The sequence below is a fragment of the Sturnus vulgaris genome, chromosome 17 (genome assembly GCF_052056855.1).
Source record: "Sturnus vulgaris isolate bStuVul1 chromosome 17, bStuVul1.hap1, whole genome shotgun sequence".
NCBI classification, from domain to species: Eukaryota; Metazoa; Chordata; class Aves; order Passeriformes; family Sturnidae; genus Sturnus; species Sturnus vulgaris.
In genome coordinates this window covers 4,474,580-4,493,328 of record NC_142259.1, presented here as the reverse complement: position 1 = coordinate 4,493,328, position 18,749 = coordinate 4,474,580, and the positions used below count along the sequence as shown (strand labels likewise).

General features: G+C 42.6%; 1 protein-coding gene across 2 annotated transcripts in view; it reads right to left on the bottom strand.

Moving 5' to 3' along the window:
• CDH4 (cadherin 4) overlaps positions 1 to 18,749 on the bottom strand; it is a 420,603-nt gene that overhangs the window by 251,604 nt on the left and 150,250 nt on the right. Inside the window, exon 1 of one of the 2 annotated variants that reach the window (XM_088174756.1) lies at positions 4,975 to 5,121. The exons of the other annotated variant lie outside the window; for it this stretch is intronic. The gene's annotated coding sequence lies outside the window, so the exon portion shown is untranslated. Of the gene's footprint in view, positions 1 to 4,974; positions 5,122 to 18,749 lie in introns of those variants that run through there. 2 annotated transcript variants of the gene reach the window in all.

Here is an 18,749-nt window from a genome sequence, read left to right as displayed (position 1 = left end):
AAAAGGAGCTGTGTGAAGAAGAGGTTTCCCTCGGAAACACAGAGAGTCATCTTTTAAATACTGCATTTATTCAATAAAAGTACCTTAGTGAGGCTGCACAGGCTACATGCTTGCAAGGGAGCCTCTCCAACCCTCTGGGTAATGAGTCCAGAGTCGGTTCCAGCAGGAGCTCCAGAATCTCACTGCATCTGTTCCACAGACACAAGGTGCAGGAGGTTTGACTGCAGCACTCCCATCCCTGGGGCACAGGGCACACGTGGCTGTGCCACTGCAGAACAGCTTCCTCCATCTCCACTGACCCGGCCCTTTATCAGCACTTTCTCTTTTCCCTGTGATACCTAGGAATGACCTATTTATTCGACGTGCAGCTCAGTGTCTTAATAACTTTGGCATTAGTGACGGAATTTGCATCCTCACTAATGCTTGGACTGTGGAATTATAAAAAAATCCATAAAAAATATTAATGATTCTGTCACTAAATGGCACATGTTTAATGGCACCTGCTATATTAAACCAAGTGTGCTGTGAGCAAAAAGGATGTTTATTGAAAAGAATGTTTAGTTTGCAAAGCCTGGGTGCTGTCCAGCCTGACTGGCTGTGTGCATTAAGCAAATCCTTGTCCAGAGATTACAACACAATTTCCTCTCATTACTGTAAAGTGAGTGACATTTTGAACTTTTGTGGGAAGACATGTTTCAAGAAACCAGAGAAGCTGGTGTCTGGAAGGTAACCACAGGGTCATTCCTGCCACTGTGCTGGGTGAGAACTCAATAGCAGCTATAAAACCGACCTATGAGAGCATCCATGGAAATGATTCCTGTCCAGGACTTACAGCACAGGCTGGAAAATGCACTTTATAACTTTGTACAGAGACTGTTAACCAGCTATGCTCTCCCATGTCCAAACTCTATCCCCCTGGACACTGAGAGGGTGGCAATGAGCCTCTCCCCAAAGGCACAGAAAACACATCCCTTTACCCACACCCCTTCCCTTCTGGCAGTGGGAAAGAGATGGTTTAGCCCAAGTGTGTGGGCTCTGCTCTGGGAAGCAGCAGCTGGCTCACTCAGCTCCACTGCCTCAGAGGCATAATTCTCTTCTTCAGCTGCAAAGAGGAAAAAGCTTTCTCTCCTTCCTCCCTTCTCTGAAAAACCTCACACACAGAGTGCTATGAGGGGAGGACTGCTGGTACTCCACTGCTTCCCCAGAGCCCCGAGCTGCTGTAACTCAGCTGAGCACCATCTACTGAAACAATCGTTTGTTTATATTAAATCTTACTTCAAACATGGTAATGGTATCATTTTATATTTATACAGAGCTATTCATCCCAGAGGATCCCAAAATGTTCCAGCTACTTATGGGCAGCAGCTGTTTAATAGAGGATGGTATGACTGCACAGCAGTGCAGGGCAGGAGCAGGCAAGAGCTCCACATCCAACAGAAACTGCAGGGGGAATTCAGGCAGGTGAAACTGAATTACCCAAATTGCAATTTAGCCAAGACGCCTGGGGCTAACATCTCTCTGCTCACAAAATGTTGCCCTTAACAATTCGGAGGGCATTCATCTGTTGACAAATAGAGAGAAATGTCTTTGGGTATTCATGCAGCTTGCTCAACTCAAAAGCAAATTGAAAATTATAATAAAGCCTGTTCCACATTCTTCATTCATTAAAGCTGTGTTTGTGCCACGTTATTTCTGGGCACATTAGCATCTGCTGGGAAGAGCTCATTAAATGACCATTAGCCTGGTCTTCTTTCCTTCCAAGACAGTGCAGGAGATGAAAGTCTGTCTTTCCTCCATGGCACCACACATGGAAATGGCAACAGGACAGGATTTCAGTTTGGCAAGACACATAACAGAGAAAGTTTTCTGTTGGAAGCAGCTGTGAAATAGAACGAAGAAAGTGCAGGGGAAAATGCTGCTGAACAGCAAGCCTAGGAAAAATATTGCCACAGTCAATGAGGAACAACTGCAGTCACCCACAAAACAAAGCAGGGACAGCCCTGCCCACTGATCTACAGAGATTTGCCCCAAATTCACAGATCCCTGGTCCATCAACAAGTCAAAAGGTAATTTAGGGTGTTGAAATGATCCTTACAGTAACGGTGCTGAAGAAACATTGCTCGGCCCCAGAGTTTCGTCAGACCCATCTGTAACAAAACCACATCTGCAGCAACCAGAGGTGGCTGCAGAACTGGCACAGCCTGAGCCCCATGGAGGAGGAGAAAAACCTGTAGGAACAGCTAAGTTGAGGAGAGAATGAGAAAGAATCAGATTTGACATGGGAAGCACCAAAACCCAAAGCAATTCTCAAGGTCTCGTGGTTGCCACAGTACAGATCAGCTCTGAGACAAGCTAGAGGTGACACATTTACATTGCTTTGCTTTTCAAAACAAATTACTTCTCACTCCTTCCAGCAGAGCACAAAACATGTGAACTGGAGTTAGCAGACACAAAAGTAATACTGCAGCTGCAGGAATGAAAAGATGGGACTCCAAAAGTAAATAAAAGAAGCTGAGGGCTAAAAATTGTATTTTGGGATTTTTATTTTATGGAAGGCTTTCCTGCTGGAGAGAGGCCATCAGGGCACTGGTTTTATGGCCTGTACAACATTACTGGCTCATGTCTTCTCCCTCTTTTTGATTTACAAGGAATTACAAGGAATAATAAGGAGTAACAGAAATTGTCATAGAGGAGCACAGCTCTACAGTCATCTTCCTTCTTATCACATTTGTGATACTCTTTCTAAACATTCAATTTGGAACAAAGTTCAAAAGAGTCTGCTGGTGGTAGTCATGGAATAATCCAACAACCGTCCTCATGACCACTTAACAAAATCTGCAGATTTACCAGCCCAGGAGATGATGCCTTTCCCTGGATTTATGGCTTTTTGGTGCTTTAGCCTCATTTCTCACAGCCAGTATTAAAGAATCTTAGTGTGTCTGTGCTCCCCTCCAGAAACTTTGAGCCCACTCAGCTGACCTTGCCAGAAAGACAGAGATCTGGAGAACTTTTATCAACAAATTGCAGAAAAAGCTGTGTAAGTACCTGCACCAAGGAGAGCAGCAGTGTGAGCTCAGCTCCTGCCAAATTCCCAGGCATGGGAACGAGTCCCCAGAAGAGCCAGGCATGGGCAGCACTGCTGCCACAGCACAGCCCTGGGGAAGGCAGCTCCAAGGGATGTGGCAGCAGGAATCCAGGCTCCAGCAGCTCACCTGCCTCTACCTGCTCATCTGCCTTGTCCCAGCTGCTCTGGCCAAACAGCTTTTGGAACCTCCCCAAAATACAGTGTGTCAGTGAGTTCCACAGACTAATTAGACACTGCACAAAGGCTTTTCCTTCGGGGTGCCTTGGGTTTCACTGACTATCCCCCCCTTCCCTGCAACCCACAAGGAATTAGATTGTCTACATCGCAGACAGTAATTACTATCACCTTCTCCTCTTAATTGATCTGGCTCCAGTGAGCAATAAGAAATTAAAATAATTAGCAGATATGCCTAGTGCTCCTGAAGTCCCACCTACACTTTGTGGTCTATTTACTTTAGAATCACCCAGGTCCATCTCTTTCCCTGCCTTGCCAAACTTGGAGAAGTTTCCCCAACTCATAAACAAAACCCAGCTGTGGCTGCTTGTTGGGCAAGTGCTCCATCAGCAGTGTGGGTGAAACAGCTCTTCCTGAAGGCTCATTTGGATAGCAAGGGATGCTCTCCTGTCCCCTGGAGAGACAGAGCATTACAGACAGCTCTTCATGCTGTCAACGTTTATACATTTGCTCCACTTTTGCAGAGAAACACATACATCCAGGTTGGGAAGAGAAGCTGAAGTCTTGGAATAAAAATAGCATATTTAAGGGATTAATTTCAGTTTTGTTCCTAGTGATTTCAGCATTGCATTAATTAATGTTCCATCTTGACTGCTGAGCACAGACAGATTTATTTTATTTTAATAGGAGGAGAGAGCTTTGAGCACCATGTGGTTTTTCCCAAGCACTTGCTCCTCCAGTAGCTAAATGTGGAGATACTACTTAAAGTAAATTGTGCCCTCTCTCTGCCCCTAGCAAATAGTCAGTGGTTTTGTTGTTTTTTTTTAATTTTTTTTTTTCTATGCACAAATAATCTGCATCTATTGCCCTCCTTTCAAGAAACAAGAGAAAATCCAGACCCCAGCAAAGTTCAATCTTCCCCTTCCTGCACTCTTTAAATTTAGTCAACAATATTAATCCACATCGAACAATTCTGCAGAGTACAACAACAAGCTGGTTACACAGACAGGGATGCACTCAGAATTTAAATTAGTTCCTGTTATTCTCTTCAAGCCTGCACAGTGCTGAAGAAGCCAGTCTAATGTCTCTTTAACAGAGAAAAAAAATCAATTTAAGATATTTTAACTATTCTGCTTGTACTATTGTCTGTACTCCTGAAGGAGAGAGTTTCTTGATTCGCCCTCCCTCCCCAATTAAAGGCAGTCATCAAAGATACACATTGACCCAGTTGTCTTGACAATGCTTTATGATTAAAAGACTCAAATACCTTCAGCTTATTGTGCATTTAAAAAATATAATGAAAACAAAAAGTAATTTAACATTCTGCAAGTTTGTTGTTTCTTTATTCCTTCTACTTTGAAATTCTTTTATTAATTTTATTTTCATTCCTATTGCAATGATACTAATGAGGGCAGCTCCAATACTCATTGTGCTTGGAGCTGTAGAAACAAAAATAGTGATAGAATATGCTCTTATTTAACCTGAATTCATACTATACATTCTCCCACCCTCAACTCAACATATTGTGTAATGGTTGGACTAATGCCTATCAGGGAAATGATGAACATTTGTGCATATTTAAGTCAAATCAGGTCATAATCTGCTCCTCTTGTACAACACTCACTGAATTAAAACACATTATATTCCCAGTCTCCTTTTCTCCAACACATCAAGGGATTACTCAAAAAAAAGAGACAATATAAGATCTTGGTTACCTTTCAAAGTAGCCTCATCTGTCTGTGTCCTTGTGGACAGCACCAGGTGAAGAAGTTAATGTGGATTCCTCCACCACTGGCTGAAAGCATCCCTTCCACCAAGGTGCTCATTAGAGAACTCTGACCCCTCACCAATAATCTCCATTCCCTGCTCTCCTCTAGCACTCAACACAAGCAGCCTGCTGCCTTGGCAGCCTTGCCATGGATCCACGTGGACACAGGAACAAGGATGGCACTGACAGCCACAAGTGCCCAGGGCCTGCAGGTTCCCTTCCACTGGGGCAGCAACAGAAGAGAAGACAAACACTGAGAGAAATGCTGGACTGTGTTAAATAAAACCAGCTCTAGGGCTGAAGATAAATTCCTTCATTAGAGCCACCCCTTAGACAAAAGTCCAGTTACACTCTGGCCCTACAACACTGTACCCCAAAACAAAAGCCCTAATGTAACCCAGAGTGGACATTTTCACAGTCAAAGCTGACTGCTGTTGGTATGCTGAACTGACTATGACAAAGGAATGCATTTGCTTTTTAAGGCCTAAATATTAAATAGTATTTTCTTTGAAAACTTTGCTTGAGAAAAAAAAAAAAAAACCAAACTTGCTTTCATTTGAGCTAAAAAAATTTTCTTGGTGTTTTCTCCTGGGCTCTTAGAGCTCCTTTATGCATTTTGTTGTAAAGAAGGAAGAATTATGGTAATTTAGTGTTTATTCTTTGAGAACCACTCTTAGCTCTTCTGTATAAATAACTAAATGTTCTTATTAGTCCTAACATGCTGAAAAATACATTCTATTTCAGACTTTTCAGAGTGAAACCTATGGCAAACCAACTTCTGTCTTTTGCCCTTTTTTTTCAACAAGAGTCTGATATTTCCCTCTAGTTTTTTCTCACCTGCTGTTCCAGCAGCAGCATCCCTCCAGGAACTAAGAATGGGGAAGGAGTGTGCTCCTGTCGGGATAGCAATGCTCTCTCTGTGATCAGTGCAGCCCTGGCACTCATTTCTGTCTCTGAGCACACAGGACCTGCTCTGCAGGCTCCACTGGGCTGGGCACACACCTTGGGAACAATCAGCAGTGGCAGGAGCTGATGCCACTATTCCCAGGAACACCGCTAGAGACGTTCCAGGATCAATCCTCAGGAATGGCAAAGCCCTGGGGTGCTCACACCACGCAGCCACACCTGTGCCAGTGGGGCAGCCACGATGAGAACTGCACTAACACGGCCCATTCCTCCTGTTTTAATTGAAATTAAAGGCTCAGGAACTATTGTAATCTCTGGAGAAAACCTCACATCTCCAGATATCTGTGATAGTAAGTCAAACCGCTATTTTCCCCCCAAGTCTGAAATTTCCATGCACTTTAGGCTAAAACACTTTCAAAAGAGCAGAAGGACACAGAGGTTGCTTGTGAAGTCAAGGAAGAGAAAAACGACAGTTCAAATTTTCAATGGATTGAACTGCCCGGTGGAAATATCTCTCACTTCTCACTAACGAGGTAGAAAGCTGAGAAGGAACTGTGCTCCTCACTCAAGTGAAAGAGAACATGAAAATTAAGTACAGCATCTGCTTCAGCATCAGCTCCAGAGACCTCAGCAAAGAGGAGCAGAGATCAAGCCAACCTGAATTTCAGCAGCAGCTCCAAATGTACCTTTCTGCCTTGGGGAAAATCCTCTACTGCCTTTCTTTTTTTTCCCATCCATGAAATGATGATGATAATATTAATTACCCGAGGCAGTTAAGCTGAAGTGTGGATTTTCTTCCCACATATTTATTCCACATTATTATGGCACATTTCTATAGAAATATAATAGCAGAAATGTTTGAGCTTTTCTAATCTTTAGCACACTACAGCTGTATTTGTAAGCACCCAGAGCTCAAATTGGCAAGTATTTGTTCTCTATTCTCATATTGATTTCAATAGGACTTCTGAGCACCGAGTGTTTTCAAGAGCAGTTTACATGCACAGGTCTCAGAGCAGCACATTGTCAGTGAATGGAAATGAATACACGGTAAAAAATAACAGCTGCAAAACACAGGGGGGTGTTCTACGTCAGATGCAAAAATCCTCAAAAGAAGAAAACTGTTCAGAAAAACTTGGGTTTTTTTCTTTTTTATGGAGTATGGAGATTAGCAGACATTAAACACAAATACATATTATACATGTGTCTCTATGAACATATGATTTTCTGTCTTTCTAAAACTGTTCAGAATGGAAAGGAAAACTACACAAATGACTTGTTGATTGCACTGTGAATCTAAGAATTCTCTAATTATCGCTGACATCGCTTCATAATTTCAGAAGCTAAGTTGTTTTAAAAAAGGAAATCAAATCCTGACACTAATAACTGTATCTTTCAAGTTATTTTCCCCCTCTCGGAACAGTAACTGCTTGTGTGTGCTAATAGTTCTTTTTTAAATTTTTTAAGATACTTTTACAAACAAATGCAAATATTGATGATGCAAACTCTTAAGAACAGCAATCATTTTTTTCAGCATAAACCTCTGGAAAAGAAAAGAGAAATCTGGGCTTGGGTAGCACATGGTGGAGCCTCTCTTCATTTTAAGAAACTCCTGGTGCATTTAAGGTGGGAAGTTGGGAGTTGAGGACAGCCAAGCTCCCCACACCTGCTCTGCTGTGTCTCAGCCTGGGCCAGATGAATTTGGGAACTGATGAGGTCTAAGTTGTCTTGCCAGCACACCCATTTATGAAATTCCTCTTGGCTCAACAGTCTGGGCCAGCAGAAGACACATCATCAACCAGAACCCATTCCTCGAGTGGGATGCTGCAGGATGCACAGAGACCTCTCCCATCTTTAGAGAACACAGCTTTGGAGGTCAAGGCACTCTGCAGCATTAGTGGGAATGCAGGGATAATGATAAATGCTCTGTGTTTGGCAAAGGGTTATTTAGAACATGCCAGAATAGCAGTAAGGAAGGGACACCTTTCTCCCTCTGAAACACATTCTTAACCTTTCTTGCAAATCCGTTCTTAATAAGAAACTTGCACAAAGAAAGGTGGTAGCATTCTTCCTTCCCACATTAAGGAGACTAAGCTCTGAATTCTCATTCTGGAGTGAATGTTCCTTCAGAGAAATGACGGCCATACTTTTTTTACAGAGACATCATTTCTGCATAGCACAGAGAAGTGAATTTGGATCGATATTTACAAGATGGTAACACGCTGCTGCCCAATGGAATCAAATGTTCCATTTTTTAAAGAAGGCAGTTCCTCAAGAACATCACTGAGGCTGGATCACAGAAAGGGGAAATGCCATGAACTCCCAGTCTTCAGGCTGATCAAAATGCAACTTGTGCAGAAGAGGTTGGATGAACCTCAAGTGCACAGCTGCTTGTTTTACAGTTTCATTTTTTACATTCTGAAAGTTTATGTGATCTAATTAGCCATTTTATTTCACAAAAAGACATTTTGGCACTATTGGTCTTGGAACAACTCAAATGCAAGGCGTTTCCTTATTGGGGAGGCAGGCAGGCACATGGAAAATAAGCATTATGATTCCGTTTCAGAGACATCAGGATGGGAAAGCAGAGCTGAGCTACGCTTGCACGGAGATGATTTCACCAATATGAACACTTTAGGAGCCATAAATATGTTTAAATCTAACTAAGAAAAAACTGATGATACCTGAGAGTGCCCAGGTGTGCCTGAGTGTGCCAGGGTGTGCCCGGGCGTGTCTGGATGAGCACAAGTGTATCCGAGTATACCTGGGTGTGCCCGAGTGTCTCTGGATGTGCCCGGGTATATCTGGATGTGTCTGAGTGTGCCTGGTTGTGCCAGCGTGTATTTGAGTGTGCCTGGGTGTGCCAAAGTGTGTCTGAGTGTCCCTAAGTCTGGCTGGGTGTTTCTGAGTGTGCCCAAGTGTGTCTGGGTGTGCCCGGGTGTTTCTGGATGTGTCAGAGTGTGCCCAAGTATACCTGTGTGTGTCTGGGTGTGTGTGAGTGTGTCTGGATGTGGCAGGGTGTGTGTGAGTGTGTCTGAGTGAGGATCCCCCAAGCATGATGGCAGTTTAATGAAGAGGCTGTGGAGGCAGAGGCAGGAGAAGCAGCGTGTGCTCAGCCCCGCGCTGTGTGCACTGCTGACCCCCAGCCCGCCGTGCTTATCACAGACATCTCCCTCCCCAAAGCCCTCTGGGGTCCTTGTCACACTTCGCCTGCCCTTTCCTGCAGCAGCTCCTCTGATTTTATCTGGTTCCCCAACAATGTGGATTATGATAGTTCTCATTTCCAAGCACTGCTGAAGGGTTACCCAAGGTGCGGCTTTTGCCAGGGAAAACACAGCAATTACGTTCCTGTGTCTGTAGCTGTTCAGCAGCACCAACACCCCAGGGAAGGCATCCTGGCCACGAATATATCCAAGACATCTGGATAAACGAAAACATCTCATCTCTGGAGCCAAATGTCAACCAGGCACTTTTAAAAAGCTCTGAGATAAAATATCCACCAGTGCTTAAAGAGCTGCTACAGACCTTCTCACTCCTTGACCCAAAGCTGCTCTTAAGCAGGAGCTAAGATGCATCCTGCTCCCACATAACTCTCTTTTGAGAAAAACTTTTTTCACAAAGGACAAAAATATGCCCTTCCTCCTCTGCTTTACTTTGTAACGTGAAGGAAAACCACCCAAATTAAAATGCCTCAATTGAGACATTACCAGGAGATTTCAAAAACAAGACAGAGCCTCTTGTTAACATCTTACTCACTGTTTTCACGCCACCACTTGTGATAAAAGTAAAGTATTAAGGCATAAATTAGTCATAGAACAGCTGCATACTTAATACATACAGTATTTTTAACTCCCAGGGTCTGTGTGCATAATCTGCAGTCCTACATTCGTCATGATGGGATAGAAAGTATCAGGGAAGCACTGACTCTCCCCAGCTGTATTCATCCAAAAGCAAACATCCAGCAACAATCAGTGTGTGTGTATTCTGTGGCTGTGAACCCTCCACCAGGGATATGGGATAACCAGTGCTTGCTTCCATCACTTCTTGCATTAAAAGTGCAATTTGAGTAACCTGAGGCAAATCATGACACTGCAGAATACCTTGAAAATGTCTGAACAATAAGCACTTTGTTTTAAAAGATCTGTGAATGCACACATCTAATCTACTGAAAACCTCAATCTCTTTCTGCTTGTCCTTGCTTTAATCCAACTCACAGGAAATGACATTTAGCCCCAGCTGACAGGGACAGATAATAAGGATAAAATACCTTTGTAGTTCAAATACCCATCTATCACTAATGGAAATATGAATGTCCCTCGATGATGCAAGAAGGTGCATTTGTTTCTCTTATAGTGGTGATGGATTCATTTCTTCTCATTAGAAGAATAAATCTTATTGTGTATCTTATTGCCAGCAGCAACATGATTGGCTCCCAACCTGGATCAGGCCTCCTGTGTCTGACAGTGTGCATGGATTTGATGAAAGACAGCCCTTAAAGAACAACTGGCTGATCATGGGCAAATAGCACTATTTTACAGTCAAAAAATATGGCACAGATAATAAGTGATGGGGCTGCCAGAAAAATAACAACCTACGCACTTGCACACGCAGCTGAGAAAGGGATCAGATCCTCTCCTATCATGTGACTTGCTTTTACAAGATGCTTGTCCAAAGTCACATCAGTGTGCTGGCCTGTAAGTCTCAGCTTTCTCAGAAAACACATCAAATGCATTCACTAAGCACCTTCTATGACCACACATTAAATACACTAGTTAATTTACCTATGAATCATTTATGCATATTGGCACAGAAATGTTGGTGTGTGGTGGTGCACATGCAGTATCCATGAGCTCTGGGCATTTATTCTATGTGGTGATGTGCTGAAATGGTTTCCACACTATTATTAACTCTGCTCTAAAACTTCTCTAGATCAAGGAGGTTCTAATTTTCCTGTTCCATTTCCATACTTTCCAAGCCTAAGAATCAATTTGCATTTCCTTGCTCTCTTTCCTAGTTTGTTTTTTTTTTTCTCCTAGCAAAATTTTCAGAAAGACAATGCAAACAAGCTTTTTTAAGAGATTAAGGATATTTCAAGTATGAAATAAACTAAAATATTTTGAGTGAAGAACAGAAGGGATACTCAGGACAGTGAAACTCTTGCAGGAGTCATGATGTCCTTCAGCTGTGAGAAGGGCAGTGGTGATGGGTTATCTCTTATTGCTTGCATGACTGATTGCTGGAAGAGCTGCAGAATGAAGCCAACTTCCCAGCCCACAGGGCATGAGGCACAGAATTAATTGCATGGGATGGTGTGCCAGAAGTTCAACAGTCCTGGCCCACACCAGTCCCAGCCCAGTGCTTGGTAGGGGGATTTTCAGCACAAAGTCCCACACACACTCCTCAGGCAGCCAGATATATTTCAGCTGAAGGATGCAGCAATGAATACTCAATGCCATAAACATGTTTCCAGTGACACAGCATGGAGATCTGCTCTGTTATAATTTAGGAGAGATGCTTAATCAATTGCCTTGATTTAGTAAGCTTTACTGCTTTCTAAATGAGCAGCAATACATAAAACAGTTTTCAGCCCGGTTTTAGGAGCCTTGATCATTTACCCCATTAAATCAGAAGGAGGAACACAGGCTACTGATGGGAGCATGTGCTGATTCTTATATGCAATTCTCTGACAGCAAAACACACTGCAAAAATGCATTTGCTGTTTCAGCTGACATATAACACAATACTCTGAAAGAAAATATTAGCTTTGCCACTGCTACAGCTACTGATATGTCCCCTCAAATTTATTACATGCAATAGGCTGAGGGATAAAAACATCCCAAAGATACCAGAAGAATTTATAAGTCAATGATCTGCTTATGAGGAATGGAGACTGCTGATGCAAGCTGCAGTCTTACTGATAAAAAAAATGGATTTCCCATAGCATTGCCCATAGCACTGGGAGCTAATTGGCCTGAGTTTGCTCCTGCTGACTGTCCTGTGCTCATCTGGGCTTGCTCTGGAGCACCCAATCAATCAAAAGCCCAAGCTGCAACTGACCCCTAGGCAGCCACAATTAAAACTCAGTTCCTACTTACTTAGTGAATTTAACCTGATCTAAGTAAGGGAAAGAGAGCTTGAAACCACTTGCAGTCCCTGAGATGTTCCATCACTTCAGACAAGCCTTCTCCTTTTTCAGCAGAGTTTTTCACTGCCTGCAGCTTGTAGGAGAGCTCACACACCATTTCTGCAGCTGCTTCCTCTCCCAGATGCAGGGTGGATACATGAGGACGCCCCAGCAGCCCAGGATGCTGGGGATCACTTATATGGCTTTTAAGGAACTCACTGAGTCACTTTAGTAAATGCTCCACCTAAAACTAATTATATGCTTGTGCTCACAGCACTTTTCTGGGCATTTGACAATTTATTTGCATATGTGCTACAGAAAAGCAATCCATAAGAAAAAACCCTGTTGGAATAAGCCATGAGCTGCAATGCATTTAGAGGCAGGTTGAGCACATCCTTGGAAATGCAGGCATTTGGATTGTGAACCTGGATTAAATCTGGCTCAGTGGTTTCTAAATGTACAGTCCATATCCAAGACAGAAACTGCCACTGCCTTTAGACAAAAGCTGTACTGAGAACAGCAGGTCACAGAGAAGTCAACAACAGTTACACTAAACCTCCACAATTAACAAATAAAAACATCTCATAATGGCTTTTGTTTACTAGCTGTGTATTTTCAGAGGCCTCGTTCAAAACACTAAAATCAAGGAATTATTTTCAATGGAAGCTGAATTTCTCAACTTTTCCCACTATACAGTCAGCCAAGTACCCCCAAAATCTCCTCTAATGTATTTTTCAGGCTGTGCAGTTTTATCATTCAGAAAGTAGCACTTCCTTCCTCAAAAGGAATGAGTTAAGGGCAAGGCAAGTCATATTTCAAGCTGCTCACATTTTTGGTCAACTTCAGATCTCTTCCTACATTCCTGTCTGAACCCTCTTCCCCCCATACAGCAAGAAACACACAGCTGGTCAGGTTAGAGCAAAACTGAGCAGTTGAGTGAATGGAAAAGTTCCTCTCTGGCACAGCAGGAATTTGCTTTGGATGAGTATCCATAACAGATTTCTTTGACTTAAATACTGCTCACAGACAGTGTTAGCATTTAGGAAAACAGAAATTGGTATTTCAGAGTCTAAAAAGATGCTAAAGTGCTGGTTACATTGGCCTGTTCTCTAGTTCATAATATGCATTTGTTCAGCCAATAACATGCATTCTCTCAGTGCTGAAATCCCTTCTGCTTTGTAATTGTCTAGGAAAAAAATGGTTTCAGGTTCTTTTTCTAGGAAAAAATGTCACAGGTTTTTCTAGCATCAGGTGTATGTCTTTTAGCTCCACTTCAGAAACACAGAGCGTTTCCAATCACAAACATATAGGAAAAAAGTAATTACTTTAGATACAACAGGACAGGATGACAGCAATTCAATTGTTGCCCAAATCATAAGATTTTCAATTCAATCAAGCATTCATTCTCTGGTTTTGGTGACAGCTACAGTTGGGCAGAAAGTCCAACAAGGTTAATTGTGCAACAACTGCTAAACAAACCCTTATTATAAAGAGAATTCTTTTAGAGTCAAGTTTCTTGGCTCTGCTACTTCCTCTACAGAGTGAACATCTACACAGTGCAAACACTGGAAAAAATGCAAAGGATAAAACACTGAAAGAGACAAATCACTTCAATTTTTCAAAACTGTATTTCAATCATGCCCTGGACTGCAGGGAATAAACATCATTTAGACTCTAATTTCTCTGGCAAATACTTGGGAGAAGAGACCAACCCCGTTGTTTCTTTGCTATGTTGCACTTCAGCAGACATCTGGAAAGTTGAAGTCTCCCCAAGAGAAAAAGGGGTAGGGGTTGTGAGACTTCTCCCAGCTCTTTGTATAATATTTTATCCACCTCTTCATCCTGGTTGGATGATCTATAGCAGACTCCCACAAGGATATCTGCCTTTTTGGCTTCCCTGATTCTCACCCAGAAACTCAAATTTATTATCACCACCATTCAGCTCTGCTCAGCAGCTCATTAAAAAGTGAGAAAAAAAACAGAAAAAATTATGGGGGGAAAGTCCTCCTTAGGATCTGTGTTTTACAGGATTCCATCAGAGCAGTGGTGAAAACATGAGAGCTGAATTCCTGAGGATGAGCCTCCTGCCTTTGGACCAGGACGTGGCACTGCAGTGGCAGCACAGGCACTATTCCACCTCCTGCCCAAGAGAAAAATATCTCCTCATCTCCTGCTGCTCCTCCCTGCTTGGTGCAGCCAGCTCTGGCTTTGTCACTGCCCATCCCTCCAGGACAGAGTCACCACCCTGCTGTCAGGAGAGGCAGGTGAGACAGAGCACCCCGAACAGCTTATGGAAAACACTCCTTTCTTCCAGCCCTGATAATCTCCCCATTGATGGGATTCTGCTTGTTCCACTGTTCTTTGTGCTTAAATCCTTTGGGCTGCCCAGGCACTGACTGATAAATTCTGAAATGGTTTTGAGAGCTTTGGTTAGATGTGCCATTGTGTTACACCACAGCTTTTTATAGGTATAAGGGAAACCCCAACCCCTGAGGGTGCTGCTCTCCTGCTCCCTATCCGTGGCTCCTTGAGTCCATCAGATTTTAAACAGTACTTACCCAGAAAAAAAAAAAAAAAAAAAGGTCATTTTTCTTCCTCCTCCTTCTTCTCCTTGTTTAAAGTTTATTAATACTGTCACATCAAATCTCAATGCAAAGTGATGCGAAATGTCGTACACTAAAAATAATGTGCTGGAAATGGGTCAGTACTGAAATATTTGCACTGTCTACAAACTGGTCTATTATCTCCTCCAGTTTCAAGCTCTTTTAACTCAATTCTCAAGTATACCAACACGACAGGGAGTTAAATTCTGATGAATTTTAAGAGAAATACAGACAGAACTGAGTATTTAGGTCACTCTTAGTGAAGTTATATTGAGGGGAATTTCATCATTTTTGCGTAAAATAATGAAAATGCTTTCTTCTGACTTCCCCCCTCCAGTGCTGACAGCTCCATAAAGCTGACAGGGTGGCCACGAGGTGCTCCTTACAGTGAGAGGCAAGAAAAGCACAAGAGGAAGAGCACCGTGGAATCCTTGATGATGGAAGGGACCTTGGGAGGCCATGTGGCCCAACCCTCCACCCAAATCAGGGGGAAAAAGGGAAGGGGAAAAAAAAAAATATGGCTTGTAAATTTTAACAAACGGAGAAGGCATAGAGGGAAAGTGAAATGGCAAAGATGCCTCAGGAGGCAGAGAGGAGATCTGTCCCAAAGCTTTACCAGGTCACTCATCAGCTGGCAGAAAGGACACAAAGACAAGGAGGGATGTAGCTCTCAGTAACCCCACATGGAGAACACAGACACAACAACACACTGGCTAGGGGGGATTATCAAACCAGCAAATATGGGCTGCAAATTTACACTGTTAATATAACCATGAACTTGTGCCACGTGCTAAGGTGTGGTAGTAGCAAAGTACCTCTGCTATAAGAGACGTGAGCAGTTTACTGAAATACCCACAAAACAGCCAACAATGTCCAAAGAGCTGTCACCTTTTCAGTAAATAATTAACAGGAAGCTGGAGTATTACTCTGGGAAGGAGCTGGCTCGGGCTGTGCTGGGCACTGAACAGTAACACCTCACAGCAAGGACAAATGCCCATTCCAAGTTATTTACTCCTTCACACTGCACATGCACATCCTTCGAGGAATGGCTCCAATCCACCTGGCACCCAGGACCGTAGGAAGCAGTGTCATAACATTTTGGAGTTTAAAGTGCAGGCACAATGTGCCAAACTGAGGTAACAGATGGGGATCCAAACATTGCTAAGTGCTACCTAGCAATGCAGCATATGCAGTGCCTGGAAATCTTGACATCATCTCATGAATCAAAAAGTCATGCACTAATGTTCAAACTGGATACTTCTTCAAATGAAAAAACTGGAGGTGAGCAAGGAGGAATGGTACAAAGGTAGGAAGTAAAACAGTGACAGGAACAAAAAGGATAATCCCCCTGGTCCCAGTGAGTGACAGAAGTGTGGATACTTTGCAGTCCTCATCTTCCCCCCCTTTCAGCTTTTGGCACTTGGATACAGACAACCTGTGAGATGATTTTGTGTTGAGAGTTTTGGAAGGGTAGGCTGGTATCCAAGAATTTAAGATAAAAAGCTAAGCAGACTTGCAGAATATATCCACCCCCTGGAAGCTAAACATGAACTTTACAATTGGAGGGTCATCAGCTGGATTACTCTTCTTAATTGTTAAGTATGTATCAATTCTACATTATCTTTTATTTATATTATTTGGGGGGATTATGATGAAGAGAAAAACTGGTACAGAATCTTGAACACCCAGCTTGAAAATTCTGGCCTTCAGTAAGAAGATGAAAACACTTTTTACTTATTCAACTTTCATTCTAAACTCATGTAATTTAATCAGATATGTTCACAGCTAGAATTGCTGCATGCTGGAAATCCTTCCTGGCAATATAGAAGCTACCACTTTACCACTCCACAGATAATTTTCTCATTACATTATATACTACAGTTAGGAAAAGCTCAGTTATATTTACAAGCATACAGTTCAACCACTGATTGTAAAAATATGCATAATGCATAGCTAGCTTGCCCAAGTAATTAATGTGATTATGCATTCAAAGCAGGTAAGTGCAGTAATTGGGTTGCTGTGCAAGCTGTGCAAGTGCATGCACAATTCTGCACACCTAATGTTTTGGGAGGTTTGCCCACTTGGGGAGGTTCTGAAGTTCTGCTTTGCCATCATAGCCTAGAAAATAAAAATAAGATTATTTCCTGTGCCATAAACTGACCTAAGCACCAATGCTACTTTCCCCAATATAATTAAATGTTAAAAGCCTTTAATTAAAGAATATAAATCAGAGTGAATAATGTCCGACCAGAGCAGGCTTACCATACAGGCTGCATCCACTGCTGAGAGTGCACGAGAACAAGGCCATAAAAATGCCATTCACACCTTTTAATTGGAACATTTGAGCATTCCTTTTATTGCTCTGCCAAACCAGCAATGGTACCACTTCCCTTCTGAAAACATTTTCACTCTCCAAACTTCAATCCAAGTGTTGACGATGACAAATGGTGGCCCCTGCTTCCCTCAAGCCCCATCCAGAACAAAGAAAATTCTTAGCCCTGGAACGCCTGAAGCATACCTGGGCTTGGAATTTAATTCTCTTTCATAATCTATCTCCTTCCATCTCAAATTCTTAGATAGGGATTTTTATTTGTTTATGTATTTATTTTGGAGACAGCAAATATTACTGGTTCCCTTGATAGAGCTGTGTCATTCCATGCTGAGATAACATGGGCAAGAGGCTGCTGTGGATAAAAAGTGGGGGGAAAAGCTGCATTTTTTCCTGCTGAGGGGCAGAATCATCCCTCTCTCGCCTTCTCCTTCCCCCTCTGTGCTCTCTGCTCCCTAGCAGCAAAGTGATGGCTATCTATATATTGCTGGCATAATAATATATTTATGGATTGTGAGCACAGAAAACTACAGCAGGGTAAATGCAATCAGATTTACAGATAAACTCGAGGCCTCTATAAATCTGGACTACAATAGAAATTAGAGTGAGAGAGAGTGGGGAGGAAAAGGTTTTTTGAATCTGAATGCTGAGATTCAGCTTCAGCTGAACAGTATTTAAAAAGCTTTTGTTCCCACTTTCTACAAACAGGCAAGCAGTCAGGGTTTGCAGCTAACATCGAGGAACACAGCAACAGATTTTGAGCTTGTAAATAACTTCCAACTGTGTATTCAATTCGAAATTTCAGTTTATATTGTGCTGGGTTATTGTGTAAGAGTCAAATATAGAAAAGGAAACTTAAACACGGGATAATACAAAACCTCAGTGCTACAAAATTCAGCAGTAATTGTGATGCAGAAAGAAAACAAACCCCAGAAAGATGCATCAAAGACTTTTACAAATAATTTCAAATATGGAACCACTCTAAGGGATTTTGTGGTCAAATCTTTAATAAAGAATTCCTCAAAGAAAAATATTTGAATTATTTACTCAGCCCCGAGGAAGTGAAGAGAGAATAAAGCAGATGAAAACAAGTAATCACAAACGCTTCTTTTAAAGTTGTGATCTAATAGAAAAATGTTGCTAAATAATGGGAATGAATCTCCTCATAGATGTTGAGCATGCAGGAACAAGCGGGCCAGCTCTCCCTGCAGCCCTGCAAGCACAATATGGATTTTACATCTGGTCTCAAGAAGCACCAGGCAGACCTCAGACGGTTTGGCTGTCGGTTCAGACGAGCACCCAGCAGCTCGGGTTCTCATCCAAGGCTTACTCAGCCTACCTGAACCTTTTGGGCCAGCAAAATGGAGCTGGCACTCTCTCAGCACAGACGTGTGCCTAACACTGCTGGCACTGCCTGCTTCCAGTGGGGCTGGAGATATTGCAGGAATAATCCTTCTCTTTCAACATTTCCTATTGTCAGAGTGGCAGGAGGCTGGAAGTGTGGAGATGCACAACATGCAGGATGAAAGAGGAAAGCATTTAAACCACCTGAAGCAGAGTTTGCAGGGAAAGCCTGGTAGCCAGGAGCCACATTCTGCTCTTTGCCATCCTCCCATGGTGTTAAAATCACTTAAATTATTATATATTTTTGAAGTGTTTTTAACCCTGAGGAGATTATCACATAAACAAGTTGCTTTGCAGTGGGATGTCTGAGGTCCAAATGGTGCCTCTCTCCAGGACCCGAGGGGTGCATCCTGCTGTGT